Source organism: Mus musculus, chromosome 6, assembly GCF_000001635.26.
Source record: "Mus musculus strain C57BL/6J chromosome 6, GRCm38.p6 C57BL/6J".
Taxonomy (NCBI): domain Eukaryota; kingdom Metazoa; phylum Chordata; class Mammalia; order Rodentia; family Muridae; genus Mus; species Mus musculus.
Window position 1 is genome coordinate 4379809 of NC_000072.6, and position 21483 is coordinate 4401291.

The 21483-nt window shown below is 40.7% G+C and overlaps 1 long non-coding RNA gene across 1 annotated transcript in view; it reads right to left on the bottom strand.

Moving 5' to 3' along the window:
- Positions 1 to 371: 371 nt before the first annotated feature.
- Gm46948 overlaps positions 372 to 21483 on the bottom strand; it is an 85098-nt gene continuing 63986 nt past the window's right edge. Inside the window, exons 4-5 of the long non-coding RNA XR_003956393.1 lie at positions 3504 to 3952; positions 372 to 725 (exon numbers count right to left, since the gene is read on the bottom strand). This is a non-coding gene — a long non-coding RNA (predicted gene, 46948). The remainder of the gene's footprint in view (positions 726 to 3503; positions 3953 to 21483) is intronic.

The following is a 21483-nucleotide window of genomic DNA, read 5'->3' on the forward strand; positions in this document are numbered from 1 at the left end:
TATAATCTCAAGCTTCACTGGGGTTTTCATGCTCAGTATTCCATTGTATGGACTTGAGAATATCTAAGGGTAATTCAGTCTCTTGCCAAGTTTATAAAACAACAACAAAGTCAGAATGGAATTCCAGGGTCTCCAAACTGGAACCTTTACAAGTTCTATGGCACAGCCCAGGTTGATCTTTTCTTCCAGAAGAGATTATAATTTTAAAATTCCCAAATGCAGTAAAGTCTTGCAGAAGAAATGTGTCAGCACAAGGAAAGGAATAAGATCTTCCTCTCCATTCTCCGGCCCCTTTCTCCCATGCCCTTAAGGTTCTCTAGTGTGACACTCCATGGAAATGGCTCTGGTACATCTGAGAGCATTTGCATTCAACTATAAGCAACATTGCTGCTCGCTCAAAGCCTCTTGGGATGTGTTCCTCTTCACATTCAGCCAGAAAGCACTAGAGAAGAGAAAGACAGCCAAACAGCACGGGGGCTCTAAAGTTTAGCTCAGAACCAGGACCCTACGGAAAGATTTCTGAAATATTTCATCCAGCTTTTCTGCCCAAACAACATTTACAAGTGCAAATAGAACAAGATCCGTCCCAAGAATTCGTATTAGAATCTGAAGCTGAACAGCTGTTTCCTAATGCACTGTGTGATGAAGAGGCCTCCTAGCTTGTTTGTGTTTTTCAGAGAGCAGATTCGGCTGTGTCTCTGTGATTGCCATGGCATATGAGGGCTCTTCACATTTAAAAAAGAAAGAAAGAAAAATTAGTGTGTATTTTGGAGAGGGGAGCATGCATGAGTTCCAAGTAAGCATGTGGAGGTCACAGGACAGCTCTCTGGAGCCGGTTTATCCTTCTACCACCAACCACCGAATTGAACTCAGGTTATCAGACTCACAATGCAAGTAGGAAAGCACTTTTGCCTACTGAGTCATCTCAGCAGCCCAGGTTGCTACCCCATCTGTGGCTTGCTCTTAAACAGCTACTATCAAATTTTGCTGTCCCTTAAGCTTGCTCAGATGACACTGAGTTTGCAGAGGCCTGTAGTTGAGTTGTCTGCTTAAATACGGGGAACCCCAAAGCAAAAGCACCGAATTCACCCTCCAAACATTTCTGAGAACATTGACGATGAGCTGCATTTCTTCATTTCAGCAAACCAGAATCTTGTGTTCATCCAGTGAATTCAAAGAAAATTGCTGTTTTCCCTAAAAGTTCTTAGCAAAATATTAAATGAGAAATCAAAAGGGTTCAGTGTTCTGTGAACAACCGCATGTCCATAAGCCCAAAGCTGAAGCCATACCAAGATAGCAGTTAAAATTGATTGTTAATTTAACAGAGATAAAGATAATTATGAATACAAACTTATTACTAGTATAGATCATAGTATTTTATTCCCATGGTAGTCTGAGCTGAGGGTCAGAATTAAGTGGCATTCCAAACTTTGCACATTGGATAAGTGACAGGTTGGTGGGTAGCCTGAAATATGGCAATGTTATGTTCCTTCTATGGTGCTATCATATACAAAGACTCCCCCAGGACACTGGCAACTCTGAGCCTGCAGGGTAGAATTGGACTCTTACTTTCCCTCTGTGAATCTTTCCCAGCCTTTATTCGTAGTCAGACTCCACTGCTGCAAATAATTCTTCTTAATTATACAGCAGCTGTGCTTTCTCTACCTCCTGAATCCTTCACATATATTTTTTTGTCTGTGTTGGCAATTTCCCTGTCACAGACAAATCCTCACTCTGCCGAGGAGGGATGGCATTTCTGTCATTGTTTCATGGCTGGGCTTATAGAGACAGAGTCAAACTCAACCTCCTTACTGCTTGGATGATTGGTTGAAGGCTTGATTCAAAGTCACTGAGTGCCCCCACGATCCTTCTCATAGTAGGAGGAACCTAGGGTTTTGTTTTGTCAATCATGCATTCCAATTTAGCAGTTAGTTTTGCACAACTATTTTCTTGAATTGCATGTGCAGGTCAACACAGGGATGGTGTCCAAATAGTTAAAATTATTTTGTGGGAGATCTCAACCAATGAGGATACCAGAGTCTATCTAAAGGTCAAGTATTAGTCTTCTAGTTGATGGACCAATGAAGGTGTTCAAAATCATAGGAGGCACTGTTTGGGTGAAATAAATGAGGGCAAGGTTTCTCTATCAACTGCTTCTCGTCAGTATTTACCAGCTTAATAACTACTGTGTCGGTGGACTGTGCAGAATGTTAGTCATTAGTACCAGGATGGGCCCCTAATCTTCATATCCAGTCATGGCCAACATGAAAAATTCATCAGTTCCTAGGCATGTTGTAAAGAGGATTGTGTCCCTACTCTCTTGTATAGAAGTTTTTAAATACATAGAGAATCTCTTTCTTTTCTCAGCCTTGGGTAATTAGCATTCATCTATATTTTAGAAACAACGGAACAAGAACTAACAGAACATTGTTTCTAAACTGAAGCTTAAAGTAACTTACATTATGATTACTTCACAGCCCCTGAGTTTTGAGAGAGGGATTTGTCATTGTTTAGGCTTTCTTTGACGATGCTAACATTATTATGAATGCTTCTTACTGATTTATATTCCACTTAGTCCCAAGAAAAATACTTAAGAAAACTGAGGAAAGATACAATCCAAAAATATAAAATACATTCCCTGTAAGTGATTTGAATTTGATGAAGTGAAAGAAATAAAGGTAGAGTCAGGAGTGATGTTAGTGTACATAAAATCCTTTCTGCTAAGCCTGATAAATTTGGAATAAGTGAACTATGGATTTAGGCTATCATCTTTCTAGCTGATAAAATGCTGAGGGAAACAAACATCCAGTATAAAATATTCAGAAACCAGAGATACAAGCAAGCCAACTGTTTACAGAAACCAACTGATTCATTCTCGTGAGACTATCAACAGCAAGAGAATCTGCTTAAAGCAAAATTCTTCTACATGCTGCATTTTTCAATCAGAAATTTGATGTAAAAAGGCAGGAAGGGGAAAACAAACTCTATCAGAGTTTCTGCTTGCACTAAGCTCCATTTATTCAAGCCTCTCTTCTTCCAGAAAGTTTCAGGAGATGTAAACTCATCTTGGGGTGTGAGGTTAGTCTTGCTGAGACATTCCGCCCCGTTGACCAGCTGGGTTGATTGGTCTCATCTAGCCAGCTGTGTAGGTGTCCTTGTCTCCCATCTCCACTCCATGGGCACCCATCTTGAAGCTGCATACTGGATCAAAGATGACTGCTCTCTGATCAGGGATACAGGAGTAACCTGTTCACCCCTACTAGAGCCTCAAAACAAGCTCTCAAACTCAGTAAACACTTAACCTTAAAGCTTAAAATACTAGGTATGGTTGTCAGATTATTATTGATGTAATGACATAACCAAAGAACCGACATAATGAAGGAAAGCTTGTGTTGGCTCACAGTGTCAGAGGTGTCAGCACAGTGCTGGCTGGCCTCTGGTTTGGGGTCTATAGCAAAGCCGGACATGATAGAAGAAATGCATGGTGCAGCAAAGCCACTCACCTCACTGTTACTGAGAAGCAAAGTCATGGAGCCCAGGAAGGGATGGACTGGGGTGCCAATATGTCCTTCAGTGAAATGCCGTCATGGACCTAGCTTTCACTGCCAAATGACTCTCTGGCAGGAGAAGCAAGGAGTGGTTTGTTCGCATCTCTGAAGGACAGACAGCAGAGAGCACTCAGCCAGATGCTGGGCTGAGCTATAGCAAATAAGGCAGATATCCCGCCTTCAGTAAAGCCTTGCTTCCTAAAGGTCCTCCGAGCTGCCACCAGCCATGAGCTCCTGGGTGACATTTCACATCTGTACCATACATGAAGACAATACAGACTGCAATCCTTTGGGTGGGGTGGAAACGACTTGAGCTTGCAGCATCACCATCATCACACCTCAAAGACCTCAGCATCCACAACCATTCAGAGACTGGCATAGCCACGAAAGAAGATACTCCACGTCTGTAAAGCAACCATAAGGAAGACAGTAAGCATATATCTACTTTGGTCATTTTGCTGTCAATCTGCCAGATAGTCATGTCTTCTCTAACTCCGTGGATTTTGCGCAGTAACTTTACTAGCACTTGATAAGCTTGACTTAGTTGGCTCTTTTCATCCTTTAATATTGAGATCATATAATTAATGTTTGTCTGAATCTCTTTGAAAATGCAGAAAAGTCTTGAGGAAGTATACAAAATAATTGAGCATAGGGAAGTCTGCTTCTAACTTATCTAAGTCACCCATCAGACTGCCTTTAATAAGCCCATGAGCCAAACTCCCCTGGCTCATTAATCCTGAAGCAGAAAGTCAACCCTAAAGGGAGAAACGTTTAATGTATTTAAAATGTTGAATGATCTTGCAGCTCTTTCTCATGCAAAATTATATATTTAAATTTACTGTAGGAGAACAATTTTTTTACTAGCTTTGAGTGTTTCCTCATCAGCACTAGTACCCTTTCTGAGTACATAGAAGCCCTTCCTAATCAATAATAAAGGAGAGAAATGGAAAGGAAGGGGGAGAGGGAAAGGAGGAGGGAGGGAGAGAGAAAAGTAGGGTAGGAGGGAAAGCTGATATGCATAAGATGGAAAGAAGTATAATTCAGTGATTTGTATTAGTGCAACTTGAAACTTCGTGTCTTTTAACTTATTACTTTTTCTTATTACTTAAGACTTCTTTTACTTTGCCTTGAACAAAAAGATAAGATATTGCATTTTCTAACAAATGTCGATGTCATTATTTATTATTTCCAGATAGCTGTTCACTAGTGACATTTGATTTCATTCTTTACTGGTCTCTTATTCTGATTATTATATTTTATTATTCTGTTCACTGTAATAAAATCTCAACTGTAGCTGCAAACACATTCCAAATGAAGCCAATGTTGTCAAATGTTAACAGCAGCTTTCTTGGTCTTCAGTATTTAACTTCTTATGCTAATTCTTAACTTTGTTCCAAGGCTTTGGAAAGACGTTATTAATTTGTAACTCATGCCTCAAAGGGGCAAATTTCCTTACATTTTTGTCAATTTCTCCATGCTGTTCTGAAAACAAAAACAAAAACAAAAAAAACCAAACAAACAGACAAACAAACAAATATCCTTAAAAATCTCTCAGAGATATCACAGGGCTACATATAAGTATAACATAATGAAATTTGCTCTGGCTTGAAACAGAATAATCAATATGTGATTATATGATTTGTCTTCCTATTGTTGGCAATACAATTGCATTGCTATTAATTGATTGTGTCCCCAAACTCTTATCTTGGAATTCTAAGCCCCAGTGTAGCAATGCTTGCAGAGGAGACCTGAGAAGTAACTACAGTGAGATGGGATCTTAGGTGTTTTAACCTCCAAAGTCATAAAATTGACGTCTCTATTTGAGCTCCCTGGTCCATGGCATTTTGTCCTATCAGGCCAGGTAGAATAATATACACTAAAAGCTTGACTTTGGTGTCTGAACTGTACTCAGCCTGTGATTAAGAAGATGATTATGGCTGCACATGGGAGCCTTTGAGATTGAGCAAGCACTTTCTAGTCGTTTTCATCCTAACCATTGCAACTGTCACATGCGACATGTTAGTATTCTCATCAGTTTCCTCTCATAAACTTGATCAGGCAGGAAGATTAAAATAATAGCATGATATGAGATGTGCCAAGTTAACCACTGAGTCAACTCAGGAGCTCAGCATCACCTCAGATTCACAGCTTGATTCTTTAGGCCCACCCAAACTCATCTTCTCTGAATCACGGATTTCTAGGCAAGATGTCAAATGCCAAGGACTCAGACCTATGAAGCTAACTTATCAACACTTGGCTTTTTCTATCAAAAGAACACAGTTCTTTTTCTATCAAAGTTCCTTTGATAGATAGCACTGTACTGTACTCTTTAGATGCCGGGATGATCCCTCTTTAACCAAAACCAATTTCTTTTCCTCTTTTCTTTTGTTTTGGTTTTATTTTTGTTTTGTTGACTGGTTGGTTTGCAGTATGGGAAACTGATCTCTAACCTCTTTCTTGTTAAGTAAGTCTCCCAGCCCCGATCATGTTGCTGAACTACCCTCATGGCCCTCTTGATTTTTTTCCTGGAACCTGGCATGGAGCCAGGCACAAATGGGACCACTACTGTTTGCTTAGTTATTGATGGAAGAAAATGGGCCATCATGAGGCTTACCATAGAAGGTTTTTAAACAGAATCCTATCAGAGAAGATAACAGGTTTAAAAATAGAACACTAATGGGTAGTCATGATTATTATTATTTCACTGTCCAGAGAAGTAATCTCTTTGGAAAGCAATTGTGATAATTTCTCAGACACATTCTACCTCTAAGTTTGTATAAGACAAAATCACTGTCATTTTGGTAGTCTACATTCTTATGGCTTATTTGACATAAAGCTACACACTATTAATGAATCTCTAAGAGGGAGGTAAGTAGTCTATTTTAGAGATGCTGTGTGATCAGGCCACAGGCAAACCAGGTTGAAAATGGAAAGCATGGACCCCTAAAAATCAATGTTTATAGATCTCTTATAAAAATAACTTTTCTAAAGCCAGGGATGGTGGTGCAGTCCTGTAATCTGAGGTATCTGGAAGCTGAGAAAGGAGAATTACCAGGACTAGTCCAGGAAAGCCAAGGCTACATAGCAGCACTTTGTCTAAAACCCACCACAACACTGCCTTCTCTATTAACTTTCAGTTATAAATTCTTCAGGTTAAACAAGTTATTGAATATGCTTAGGAATAAATAAATAAAGCAATGAGAAGGCATGTAGAAAGTATTTATTGATGTTGGTATCAGATTAGTTTCTGGAGCAACAAAAAGAGTCTGCACACACACACACACACACACACACACACACACCCTCCAGTCATTACCAATACCAGTGTATGAGGATGAAGATATGAAGTAGCTCATAAAGACAAGGGCTGATGGGAAATCTGAAGCACAATAACAGCTTTTCAAATCAGGCTATGAGACTGGGTTGCAGAACTCCTTGTATGGAACCTGTAAATACAGTTGCAGTTGTTGGCTCAGTGGCTTGTAAAGAAGATTAAAAGAGGAAGGGAAGTACCCAGCTCAATATCTCTGCATGCAGGTATTGAGGTGTTCCCTTGCATCTGCTCTCCCATGAGTCTTTGTTTACAAAGAGCAAGGCAATGTAATCTTATATTCTGTACTTGTAAGTGAATATCATGTTTCAAAATGACACTTCCTTAAGAGTCCTTGCTACATAAATCACCTTCCCTTTTCTTCTCCTTCTCCTTCTCCTTCTCCTTCCTCCTCTTTCTCCGTCCTCCTCCCCTTCTCCGTCCTCCTCCCCTTCTCCTTCCTCCTCCCTTTCCTCCTCCTCCCTCCTCCTCCTCCCTCCTCCTCCTCCTCCTCTTCCTCCTCCCTCTTCCTCCTCCTCCTCTTCCTCCTCCTCCTCTTCCTCCTCCTCCTCCTCTTCCTCCTCCTCCTCCTCCTCCTCCTCCTCCTCCTCCTCCTCCTCCTCCTCCTCCTCCTCCTCCTCCTCCTCTTCTTCTTCTTCTTCTTCTTCTTCTTCTTCTTCTTCTTCTTCTTCTTCTTCTTCTTCAATGGAGTATCGAGTATCTTAAGCTAGTCATCAACAGTCTAAGTAATTTGAACTTCTGATCTTCCTCTCTTTGTTTTCCAAGTGCTAGGATTGCAGGCATGTAGGTTTGCGTGTGTGGTGCTGGTAATTGAATATATTATCCATGCTAAACAAGAACGCCAACATCTGAGATGCATGCTGGTTGCCTGTTTCTTGTTGATTTCACACTGAATAGCCTCCTGCTTTCACAGGCTTGAAAAACATGCTTTACCCTTTCACCATCGTCAACATTTCAGTTTAGCTTTGTGTATTAATATGGGATTCCTAGGGGAGAATGCTCGAAAAAGAGAAGAGAGCATACACCTTTTCGAAGTACCTACAACTGTGTTCCATAACATATTGATTTTATTGCTATGTTCATCAAAATCTACTTATGCCATTAACTATTTTTCTGACTTCACTAGTAATCACTCTTTATTGTTGAGCCTTCATTTGTGGTAGGTCTTTGACTCCACCTTGCCCAAACATACTCTTGCTATTTCCTTTTTGATTTTTCAACTGATCTACCTATCCCTAACATGAAAATGTAACAGATGTTTCAGAGATAGAGTAAATTAAGACTAATATACTTTTTGAGCTAGAGTCCTTTTGAATTCTATCCTTTTATCCTTTTAAAACTATGTGCCTTCCGGTCGGCGTCAGCACCAATGCACCTTGGGCACAGAGTCTCCGGACACCCCCAAGGTCCCCAGAGGACTCTCCACAGGATCTTAGGACCTCTGGTGAGTGGAACAAAACTTCTGCCAGGAGGCAGGTTCGAACACCAGATATCTGGGCACCTTCCTGAAAGAGGAGAGCTTGCCTGCAGAGAGTACTCTGACTACTGAAACTCAGGAGAGAGCTAGTCTCCCAGGTCTGCTGATAGAGGCTAATATAATCACCTGAGGAACAAGCTTTAACCAGAGAAAACTATAACAACGAACTCCAGAGATTACCAGATGGCGAAAGGCAAATGTAAGAACCTTACTAACAGAAACCAGGACCACTCACCATCATCAGAACCCAGCACTCCCACCCCACCTAGTCCTGGGCACCCAAACACACCTGAAAAGATAGACCCAGATTTAAAAGCATATCTCATGATGATGGTAGAGGACATCAAGAAGGACTTTCATAACTCACTTAAAGAAATACAGGAGAACACTGCTAAACAGGTAGAAGACCTTAAAGAGGAAGCATAAAAATCCATTAAAGAATTGCAGGAAAACACGACCAAACAGGTGATGGAATTGAATAAAACCATCCAAGACCTAAAAAGAGAAGTAGACACAATAAAGAAAACCCAAAGTGAGGCAACACTGGATATAGAAACCCTAGGAAAGAAATCTGGAACCATAGATGCGAGCATCAGCAACAGAATACAAGAGATGGAAGAGAAAATCTCAGGTGCAGAAGATTCCATAGAGAACATCGGCACAACAATCAAAGAAAATACAAAATGCAAAAAGATCCTAACCCAAAACATCCAGGAAATCCAGGACACAATGAGAAGAACAAAACCTACATATAATAGGTGTAGATGAGGATGAAGATTTTCAACTTAAAGGGCCAGCAAATATCTTCAACAAAATTATAGAAGAAAACTTCCCAAACCTAAAGAAAGACATGTCTATGAACATACAAGAAGCCTACAGAACTCCAAATAGACTGGACCGGAAAAGAAATTCCTCCTGACACATAATAATCAGAACAACAAATGCACTAAATTAAGATAGAATATTAAAAGCAGAAAGGGAAAACGGTCAAGTAACATATAAAGGCAGGCCTATCAGAATTACACCAGACTTTTCACCAGAGACTATGAAAGCCAGAAGATCCTGGACAGATGTTATACAGACACTAAGAGAACACAAATGCCAGCCCAGGCTAAAATACTCAGCCAAACTCTCAATTACCATAGATGGAAAAACCAAAGTATTTCACTAGAAAACCAAATTCACACATTATCTTTCCACGAATCCAGCCCTGCAAAGGATAATAACAGGAAAAAAAAAAAAAAAAACAATAAGGATGGAAACCACGCCCTAGAAAAAGCAAGAAAGTAATCCTTCAACAAACCAAAAAGAAGACAACCACAAGAACAGAATGCCAACTCTAACAACAAAAATAATAGGAAACAACAATTACTTTTCCTTAATATCTCTTAATATCAATGGGCTTAATTCCCCAACAAAAAGACATAGACTAACAGACTGGCTATGGGTATGGGGGACTTTTGGGATAGCATTGGAAATGTAAATGAGGAAAACACCTAATAAAAAATATTTAAAAAGAAAAAAAAACTATGCTATTTTTGTTTAATTCCATTGTCTTAATTATTTTCTTTGCCTAGAATATCATCTCTGGTTATTTTTATTCCTTCATAATTGTACAGCCGATTATTACTGGTAAACTTATGAACATACCTCCCATTTGTTTTTCAAAATTTGTTTAGACAGTCATATAAAAAAAAATGTACATGAAACCTCATCATCTATAACAGTGCTTTGTAGATCCCTAAAATATAGAGATTTGGACTTTAATACCTCATCCTCTAAAGAACTGTGTGTCAAACCACAACCAAAAATTAGCTTGTTGGAGGTGATCACACATATTAGCTTGAGTGGCAGGTTGGAGATGAGAGAAAGGGGATTTAGAAGATTCATCCTCTGGTTCCCTATAGTACCTACAGGTCTAAGAAATTATGTTAATTCTTCTTCCCACTTAAAGAGAAACAGTTTAAGGTAACTATTAACAAGGTGTTCTGAAGCTGACTGTGCTTAGAAATTGCCCTGGAACCTTCCTAAACATGAGGATTTCCAAATCCTGCCTCAAGACACTCTTGGAAGGGATCTTCAAGAAATCAAGTTTTTGGAGAGTTTACCAAATACCCACAAGAGAGTCTAACGCAGGGGCTTCGTGTCCTTCACTTGACTCCAGAGCCCAGAAGTATGCCTAAGGAGTTAGAAATTTGGCTAAAAATTAGTTTAAAATTCCAATTAGGGAGCACTGTGAAGTAAGAAAGACATCAGTAGTGTCAACAGTGCATTTGCTACAGATTAGACAAAAATTCAGAGCAAAAATTTAATTATCAGTCATTTATTTATCAGATGTTTCTACTTAGTGGTTTATATCATTAGGAAATGGCTTAGACTATCTTAAAGGTGGTATCTAGAGATAGTGAAGTACTACTAGTGAAGGAAAAATATTGAACAACCAAACCTGTCATAAGATAGTTTGTTTAAGCCAGGTGGTGGTGGCGCACACCTTTAAATCCAGCACTTGGGAAGCAGAGGCAGGCAGATTTCTGAGTTTGAGGCCAGCCTGGTCTACAAAGTGAGTTTCAGGACATTCAGGGCTATACAAAAAAACCCTGTCTCGAAAAAAAAATAGTTTGTTTAATAAAATTTACGCAGCACTTATTAAGAAATCCATAACCTTACCTCAGTTGTCACCAAGATGCTAAGGCTGCCTTGGGGTGAGGCCTTCACTTCATCAGACCATTGGCACGTTGTGGGCAGTCCACAACACAGCCTCTGTCTCTGAACTCTCTAGCATCTACTCTGCCCTCATCTTGCAAGACAATGAAGAGGTGACAGTCACGGAGGATAAGATCAATGCCATCATTAAAGCTACTGGTGTCAGTGTTGAACCTTTCTGGCCAATGTCAACATTGGAAGCCTCATCTGCAATGTAAAGGCTGGTGATCTGGCTCCAGCAACTGGAGTTCCATATTCTGGGGGTCCAGCCCCATCTACTAGTTTTGCCTCTACCTGAGGAGAAGAAAGTGGGAGCAAAGAAGGAAGAATCTGAGGAGTCTGATGATGACATGGGCTTTGGTCTTTTTGACTAAAATGGTTTTGTTAACATGTCCAATAAAGAGCTAAACCTATGGAAAGAAAGAAAGAAAGAAAGAAAGAAAGAAAGAAAGAAAGAAAGAAAGAAAGAAAGAAAGAAAGAAAGAAAGAAAGGAAGGAAGGAAGGAAGGAAGGAAGGAAGGAAGGAAGGAAGGAAGGAAGGAAGGAAGGAAAGAAGGGGAAAGGAAAGGAAAGGAAAGGAAAGGAAAGGAAAGGAAAGGAAAGGAAAGGAAAGGAAAGGAAAGGAAAGGAAAGGAAAGGAAAGGAAAGGAAAGGAAAGGAAAGGAAAGGAAATACATAATGCTAAGTCTTTTGCAGGATTCATCATTTCATGATCATTTTAAGGAAATACTAGGGAGGCCAAGCAAATCAGATTTGTTCACAGAACATATGCCATAGAGCTTTAAGTCACACATGTGTAAGCTATAATGATTCATAGAGATACATGAAATTATGTAAGATAAAAATAGGAAAGTCACAACATAGTGATGAGCTAGCTTTGCCTTTTAAATAAAGTGATGGGATTCATCAAAGATTATCAGAGATAATCTTTGAAATACAAAACCCACATTGTATTTGATTGTTCCAATTAAATAATGCCGTGAACACATGAAACAGGTTATTCATAGGCTAAAGCACAGTGAAGCAAAGTTTGTATGCCATCATTCTCAAAGAATTTAAAGATAGCATTTTTTAAAGAGTTTGTTGTTGTTGTTGTTGTTGTTGTTGTTGTTGTTGTTCTGTATGTGTGTAAGAGAGAGGGGGAGAGAGGGGGAAAGAGAGGAAGGGAAAGAAAGAAAGAGTGAGAGTATATAAGTAGACATGTACACATGATTGCAGTTCTCATGGGATCAAAAAGAGAGAATCACATTCCCCTAGACCTGGTGTTACAGGTCATTGTGCATTGTGAGCCACTGGATGTGGGTGCTGATAACCAAACTGGGGTCCTCTGGAAGAGCAATAAGTGGCTTAAATTTTTGAGTCCAAAGAAGGAAACATATTCAAAACAAAACAAAACAGCACTCTATGTTTAAAAGAGAGAATGATATCTTTCATGTGAACTATATTATGACTTGAAATTCTGAGTAACTGTTAGCAGGTCTTATTTGAAACTTAGAAATGATTCTCAAACAATCTATCCTAAATTTCAGTGTTTTCCTCTAGGTTCTTGTGTCATGGGTAGTTAATAAGGGCTGGTCGAGTTTTCTTTGTCACCAGGAAGAATACCTGTGTCCCATCCCCTGCACCTCCTACACAGTCTGTAATAAATGATGATTTTAACTACTCCAGAACAGACCCTCAACAAAGATCTGTTAGAATCCCTGCAGAGATAACCTCTCTGATGAACCAAATTCAACATTAAATTTTGTATAATTCATCTACCAAGATTTGAAGATCCATCATCAGAGAAGGCGGATCTGTTTGGTAATTTGTTTTGGAAAACCCAAACTGTATCTGTATGAATCTGCACTGATACTGAGATTCCCTAGGAAGACAAGTTATTTTCAGCTTATTGACATTTAGCCACTTGGAGAGAAACTGACACATTCATTCCAAAATAATTAATTTTGCTTAAAACACTCAAAGGCCTGTTTTTCCCAAGGCAGCCCCATGGGCTGTGTGGAGCTCTGCTAAGTCATACTTGACTGGACACCATCATTTCGTTCCCATCTGGCAACAGGTGGTCATTAATATGTAATGTTAAACTAACGTAGAAATGAAATCCCTGAATAATCAACCAGTCTTGGGGAAAGTACAGAGGTGTGAAATGCTAGAAATTGATCATTTTTCTAAATAAACAAACCTTCTATCCCAACTTTGACAAAAGTAAGTTATTGACATCAGTCTAGAAGGAAAGCTCCAGAGCCTTCTGCTCTATAGAAATTGATTCACCTGGGAGAATGGTGGGTACAGTCGATACTCTTAGAGCTAGATGCAAGCTAAATGCTCTGATAGCCCACCCTAGGAACCCCAGCAGCAAGGCGACAGGAGCACACTTCAACCTGCCACTCTTCTGGGCATTTCCTCAGAAGGAACCTTACAGGGTAAAAGTCAAGCCTCTCTCAGCCTCCACCTTCAATGACTGCAGCAAGTTTTGGGGAGTTAGCTATCCAGCTCCCATGTGTACCAACCTAGTGGACCTTGACCCCTTAGTCAGAAGAAGTCTACACATTCACTATGGCTAAGGTGCAAATCAAAGCCAGGGCTTGTCCTAAAGAATGTTGAATTCTGCTCTAAAACATTGCACTTGCTTTGGTCAGTGGTTTATTTAAGGAAGAGCCTAGCAGTGGGGAGATGCTTCATTTGGTAAAGCAGTTGTCATGTGTGGTGGCATGGACAGGTGAGGCATATAAGAAAAGGGAAACCGAGTCAATGAAATCATTCCTAATGATATTCTGGATACTCATAGATCAGTGTATTATCATCAGAGAGCTTTCATTCAGCAACTGAAGGGAGCAGAGGCAGAGACCCACAGCCAAACATTAGGCTGAGCCAGGAGAACCCCAAAGAAGGAGAGCAAGGGTTGTAGGAGCCAGAGGGGTCAAACATGGACCAGATAATCAACTAAGCATGCCTCAAGGGTGATTACAGAGACTGAAGCTACAGACACTGACCCTGTATGGGTCTGAGCTATGTTCTCTGCATATACCTTATGGTTGTGTGGCTTGGTGTTCTTGTGGGATTCCCATCGATGGGAGTTGGTGCTGTCTCTGACTCTGTTGCCTGTGATTTGGACCCTTTTCCTTCTGCTATGTTGCCTAATGCAGCCTTCATTAGAGGGTTTGTGCCCAGTCTTATTGTAACTTTTTGGGCCATGCTTGGTATATATTGCTGAGAGAAATGGTTTTTTTGATGTTGTTGTTGTTGTTTGTTTGTTTGTTTTGTTTTGTTTTGTTTTTTAAGGAAAATGGAGGAGTTAATCTGAAGAAAAGGGGAGGTGGGGGAGAGACTTGAGGGAGTGAAGGGAGGGAAACTTCGGTCAGAGTACACTGTATGAGAATAAAAGTTAAAAAAATAAACAAAAGATAAAAGAAAAGCTACTTTAGCACAATGTCTAGGAAAGATTTTTCTATTAGATTAGATATGAGTCAACACAAAACTTATAGGGACTAGTCCTTGGCACTTTTGAAAAATTAAAATCTCTTTTCCCAGCTGATTATTTTAAGTAGTCTATAATCATTCCCTGGTACGGTATATTGCACGGCTTTTTCTGTTTTCTAGACTAACTCTACAAGTATTTTTTCCTCTTCTCTCTCTCTCTCTCTCTTTTTTTTCCTTTTCTTTTTCAGAACTATGAATGAACCCAAGGCCTTGCACATGAAAACTCTCCCCATGGGCTAACAACTCCAACTTTTTCTATTTGATTTTGAGGAATAGTGCTGCTGAATAGGCCTGGAGTTCTCAGCCGTCCTTTATTAGCATCTCAGGCATCTGGATTCTAAGTGAGCAACATCTCTGTTCCTGTCATTCTGTTACTTAAAGCTTTATTCTAAGCATCATCACAGCCTTTGGAAGATAATGAAGATGAGGATGGACTTTCATTGCCCAAACTTTGATATCCACTGTTGCATTCTGCTTCTATGAAAAATAAGGAGTTGTAACAGACAGTTTTAATGGTTTCTGTAGGACTTGATGATAGACCCTTCTTTTGTTGGTGTTGTTTGTTTTGGTTCTAAGTATTTAATGGCAGTGCAAAGGTGGTGAACACTCTGTTTATTTTTCATTCTCATTGTTCCCCATTCATTCTAGATTATAATACGAGCAAGTTCACACAAATAAGATTCACATTCTGATAGCTCTTGACTCCACACTCAGGTTCAGCTTCATGTTATCATCTCTCTGTGACACTCGAAGGCCTTTTTGAGATTCACACGTTGGTGCCTCAGGTTAAAGCCAGACTTTCTCATCTCTCAGGAACGCAAATAAAAATTATTTTCAAAGAGAAATGTGTCACTATGGATGAGCTTTTAACATAACACACCACTTAAAGCAATGTAAAGATATCAGTTGGCATGACAACTTGAATGATGGAAAATTTTCCCACACTTAGAGGAAGAGCTACAGGAAAACGATGGATACTGAAAGAAAAGTCAGATATCCAATGCCAAGTGGTCATTCCAAAACACATGTAGATATGAGCATACCACATGAACTCAATGCAGAGGGAGCATGTGGGCATGTATGTGTGTAACAATGACTAAAGAAAAAACGGAAAGAGGCAAAGGGACATAAGAGGAGTTAGAAGGAGAAACAGAGGGTCTTGTGAAAATCTCCAAAAAATAAACAAACAAACATATATTAAACTAAAAGAAGCAAAGAGGCATGAGTGTAGGAAAGGAATTTGCAGGCAGGGAGGATTGACAAGGGTGAGAGACAAGAAAGAGTATGTGTGAAAATAATTACAGTGCAATATCTACGAATGTGCATTTATCAAAGAAGAACTTTAATTAATGATAGAACACCCTGAGCAAAGTAAACAGTAGGCATGGCAACAAGGCGGAAGCAGAAATACCATGTCTTAGTTAGGGTTTTACTGCTGTGAACAGACACCAAACCACGGCTAGTCAACATTTAAAAAACAACATTTAATTGGGGCTGGCTTACAGGTTCAGAGGTTCAGTCCATTATCTTCAAGGTGGCAGAATGACAGTATCCAGGCAGGCATGGAGCAGGCAGAGCTGAGAGTTCTACGTTTTCATTCAAAGGCTGCTGGTGAAGACTGACTTCCAGGTAACTAGGGTGAGGATCTTATACCCACACCCATAGTGACACACCCATTCCAACCAGGTCACACCTATTCCAACAAGGCCACACCTTCAGATGGTGCCACTCCCTGGTCCAAAGATAAACAAACCATCACATACCATAAATTGGAAATCAGGTGCATTCCATAGGCCCTGTCTATAAAACTCTGATTAATTGATTGATTGATTGATTGATTGATTGATTGAATTGTTGTATTAGTTGTCCAACTGCTTAAACTAACTGCTTTAAAGATATTCTCATTTGAAATATTTTATTTAAGTGTATTTCTCTCCAAAGTGTCAAAGCCTTAAAAAAAATCACCCATATAAAACATATATTACAGAAACTAAATGACTCAGTTTTTGACAGATCCATTTGGTCAGCTATGTGTATAGATTTGCACATTTTTCCATCTCTTTCTATTATTTTTCATTTTTTAAAATTTGCTTATAAAGTCCATTTCCCTCCTGGTGTCTTGATACACAGTTTGGCTTGGCACCCTCCCTATTCCCCTCTCCCTCATATCCTGCTCTTCATGCCCACTTAAGCCTTTCTATCCCCAGTATTTTCATTTCCACTTCCACATCCCACGGATTCACTCACCCTCCATGCTCTTTCCCCATCTCACACCCCTATCTATCTTCTCAGCCCCTACACACATTCACTTTTACATGAATGCACACACATAAAAAGTAGATGCTAATAGCTCCATCAGAAACAAAAGTTCAGCGTTTGTCTTTGTGGACTTGAGTTTCCTTCTTTGTATGATATTTTTCAGCTCCATCCATTTTCCCACAGATCTTCTTTTCTTTTATCTTTGCCCCGAATAAGATGCTATTGTATGTTTGCCTCGCATTTTCATCCTTCATCTAGACTGACTCCATTGCCTTGATATTGTGAACAGCGCAAGCGACATGAATGAGGATGAATATGGGGTAGCAAATGTCTCCAACGCAGGATCTAGAGTGCCTTGGGTATACAGCAGTGGTACCACTGGATCCTTCAGCAGTTTTAATTTCAGCTTTTTGAGAAATCACCATGGTTACTGTCATAATGACTGCTTTGCATGGCACTCCCACAAGAAGGGCTCCTCTTGCAATATGTTTATAGGTTTCACCATAACTGCGAACATTGCACACACTGCTGCATGTATATTTATCATCTGTCCAATAAATCACAAATTAAAACTTGGAAAACGCTAACAGGTTGCCTCTACAGGTTAGGCTACTGAAACAATGAAGGACAAACACTGATGTCCTTTAAGCCCGTACAATGTTTGTATTCAGTGAATCTTAATATATAAAATATATCACCCTACTCTTATGCAATGTCTCATGAAGAGGGCACATTAAATTTATGTTCTTAGCTTTACCATGTCCCATAGTTGTAAGTGAGCATGAAGATCCAGCCTCTTGTCTTGCCTGAAGACTGGAGCTCATGTATATTCGGTTTCTCTCATGAGAGCACTTTGCCAAGATCACAAACTTCTAGAGTAAAGTTTCTCTCTTTAATTTCCTTCTTTCTTAAACAAATCTTTAACTGTCAGAGGTATTAAAATGGAAGTAATCTTTTACAAGAGCATTTTTTTTGAGCACCCGCAAGGCCTTGTGACTTCAGATGCCACCGGAGCTAGCTGCCGATAGTAACTCAGATAACAACACATTTCACACAGCTAATCTAGTGAGGCTTTCTAAAAATATTAATAATAAAATCCAAGTGATTGAATTCTTTACATGAGCACAGCACAAGCTCGCAGGCTGCGTGCGTCATTGGGCTCTGGTTGCTAGGAAATCCATGAATAGAACCTAATATGCATTCAGCAACAGGCTGCCGACGCCATCCATCTCCACGGACGCTTCCTCAATTGCCTTTGAAATGACATTAAGATAACTTTGAAGCATTCAAGACAAGCCAGAGTCAGTGTGCACAAAGGAAGCAGACCATTTTTGGACAACCAGCTGCACTTCCTGTACAGCCTTTTGAAGTGCACTTTGTCTGTGTACTTTGTTCAGGTAGCGAGGGACTGAGAGAGAAGGCTGTATTGTAAGGGCAGATGAGACACGAAGCAGGATACAGATGCGTGGGCTTTGGAGACAGATGCATACAAAGTCAGAAATGTACCAGTTTGCCTACACCAACTTTGTTTTCATGTTTTGTGTGGGGAAGTGGTTGGGCTGGTAATGATGATGACACGGCTATGGTGGCAGCAGTGGCGGCAGTGGTGTGTGTGTTTAACATGTGCAGGTGTATGTGTGCATGTATTTGCATATATGCAGAAGTCAGAAAGTCAATTGTAGTTCTTCTCCTCTGTCATGCTCTATGGTAATTTTTGAGTCCAGGTCTCCTAGGGAACCAGGATGTGACTAATTTAGCTAAGGTGGCTAGTCAGCTACCTCTGCTCGCCCAGCTCTGTGATTACAGATGTGTACTGCTGTGTTTAGCTCTGATGTTGGTGCTGAGGATCCAAAGTCCGCTCTTCGTACTTGCACAGTCAATCATGTCCACACTCCAGTCATCCTTAGCTTTTCTGAGGTTAACATTCCTCTCTCACGAGACTAATCACAGCCATGACACAAAATGACTTTAAGCATGAAGGATCTTGGATCCAGAGCTTCTACTACACAGTGATGTCACAGTCTTACCCTTACACAGTCAGACTTAGGTAGTAGGTGTGAAACCGTGGTACTGGGTGTAGTAAAGTGAAAAGTGCAGCTGCGGTCACGGCCATTACAGTTCCTGGAATTAGATAACTATCTAAGGAGAGGCTCATCTAGTTTAAAGCTTTGCATCGCCATTGCGGCCTAACAATGAAAGCAATTACAGTGTGCTTGTATGGGATCGTTCACAAACATCTCCAAATGCAGTCAGCTTCAGTCAACGCAGAAAAGTGGTAAATGCTGGTCCGGAGTCATAGGCTGGGAGGAGGGACGGAGTTCATAGGAAGAGTGAAAAGAGTGATGGCTCAGGCTCCTTACTTCCTCTCAGGGGTCACTTCCAGGCTCTTCCACCACTTCCTATCAGTACATTGTGTTCCTCATGTGACGAAGCTAATCACTGTGAGACAGAAATTCCCAAGTAAAAATAAAAGAAAGGAGAATCGGGAGTAGCAAAAGGAAGCTTCAAGGATTTTCTGATGAGTGTGAGAATACACTGAATGATGGATGCTTTAAATGTTGAAGCTGGCTCTGTTGAGTCCCTCCTCACATGGCTATAGACCGAGAGAAAAGGCAGAGCTCAGGCCGGAACACGTGTGCCTATCTCAGGACGCTCAGGTCGGTTTCCAATCCCACCACTGAAAATAAGAATTTTTGAAAAATATCCCTTTTAAAAAAATATGCACGATGAGTCAGGGAATTTTCTAAAAGCAGGAAGTATATCTAACAAGGGAGAAAGGTATCAAAGAAGAATTAATGTACTGGACACCATTTTCTGGTTCAAGGGTGGCAATTTCTTCAGTACATTTAAAAGCATTCACGTGTTATTGTTATATTTGCTCAGGAAATTAAAAAAAAAAAAATCACAAGTGACATCCAGATAGCTACTTTTATTTTTCTTCAGTGGTTCAGATGGAAAAATGTTCAATTTAAACAGAAAATTACAAAGCAAGAGAATGAAGTCACACTGAGAGAGGCCCCGGCTTGGTCCTGCTTCTGGCCTCTGCCTGCTGCGTGCCTGACTGGCAGGCATGCTGCTTTGCTAAGCTTTGGCTCCTCATCTGAGAAATGAGAAAAATCAAACCTGCCTTTGAAACCTTCTGAGACTGCTGATGAACACCGCGCTAAGAAAAACCGACTTTCAGGATGTTCTGGGGGCGCTGAGCTCACAGAACCAGGAAGGGGAAGAACAAGATTCAAGTCGTCCTCAGGTCAACACAAGGATGACCTACCCCACCCCCACGCCCTCCCAGCCACACCGGCGTTTTGGGTTTGGTTCTGGTTCTGGTTTGAACTAGGGTCGCCTGAAAGATTTCATCTAGAAGTGAAAATAAACAAGCGGAGTGACCCAAACTTTTCCATGTGCTCACTATCACTCGCATTTACCGAATTGCCATGTGCAGTTCCGTTCAATCGTTTGTCCCAACCTGGAAAGAGGGCTCAGTGGCTAAAGTGCCTGCAGCGCAGGTATGAGGGGCTGAATTTGAATCCTCAGAACTCATATCAAAGCCCTATGTGTCAACATGACTCGGTAACCTTACTAGAGGCAGGAGGCTGGGGAGCTCAATGAAGAGCCAAACTAGCTAAAACAGGAGCTTCAGGTTTAATGAGAGGCCCCACCTTAGACAGAGAGGGGGAGAAAGGGGGGGAGGGGGTGGGACTCCTTCAATACACCCCTTTACACAGCCCCTCCCCCATACCTGTCCCTCTTCTCCGCCTAGAAGAAGAAAGCCTCACCTGGGTGCCAACCTACCCTAAGTATATCCTTTCCCACTGTGTCCAGAGAAGAGGGATCCACAGGCAGGCCACAGAGTCAGGGACAGCCTTGCCCCCCACCCCCATGGCTCCAGTTGTTAGGGGACCTGAATGAAACCAAGAAACAGAGAAATGTTCAATGTCCTTACTCATTAGGGAAATGTAAACCAAAATCACTCTGAGATTCTACCTTCTTCCTCTCAGAATGGCTAAGATCAAAAGCTCAATCAACAGCCCATTCTGGCGAGGATGTGGAGCAAAGCAAACACTCTTCCATTGCTGGTGGAAGTTCAAGCTTGTACAGTCACATGGGAAATCAACTTGGCAGTTGCTCAGAGAACTGGATATAGGTCTACCTCAAGACTCAGCACACACACACAATTTCTAATTAAAATTTTCTTTTGAATGTTGGAATTTGAGATGTGTTTTTCTTTATTTGTGTGTGTGTGTCTCTGTTTGTCTCTCTGTCTGTGCCTGAGTGTCTATGCATATCCAGTTCTGGTTGCCCACAGAGGCCAGAGGATGGTGTTAGATTCCCCTGAAACTAGAATCATTGGTGTTAAAAGCTGCCCAGTGCAGGTTCTGGAAACTGTACTTGGGTCCTCTGAAAGATCAGCAAACAAATTCCATCGCTAGGCCTTAATTTTAAAAATCTCTACCCTTAATTTTTTATTTATTCCGTTTTTAAAGTTGTGAGCCAGAGAGTAGGCTCAAGCCTTGGATGAGGCTGCCTCGGCATGGGGGCGAAGTGAGAATACAAATTCTCCCTTCACATGCATCTTGACATGTAGCCTGTGGTGCCTGTGGTACCTACACACACAAACACACACACACACACACACACACACACAGAGAGAGAGAGACAGAGACAGACAGAGAGACACAGAGACA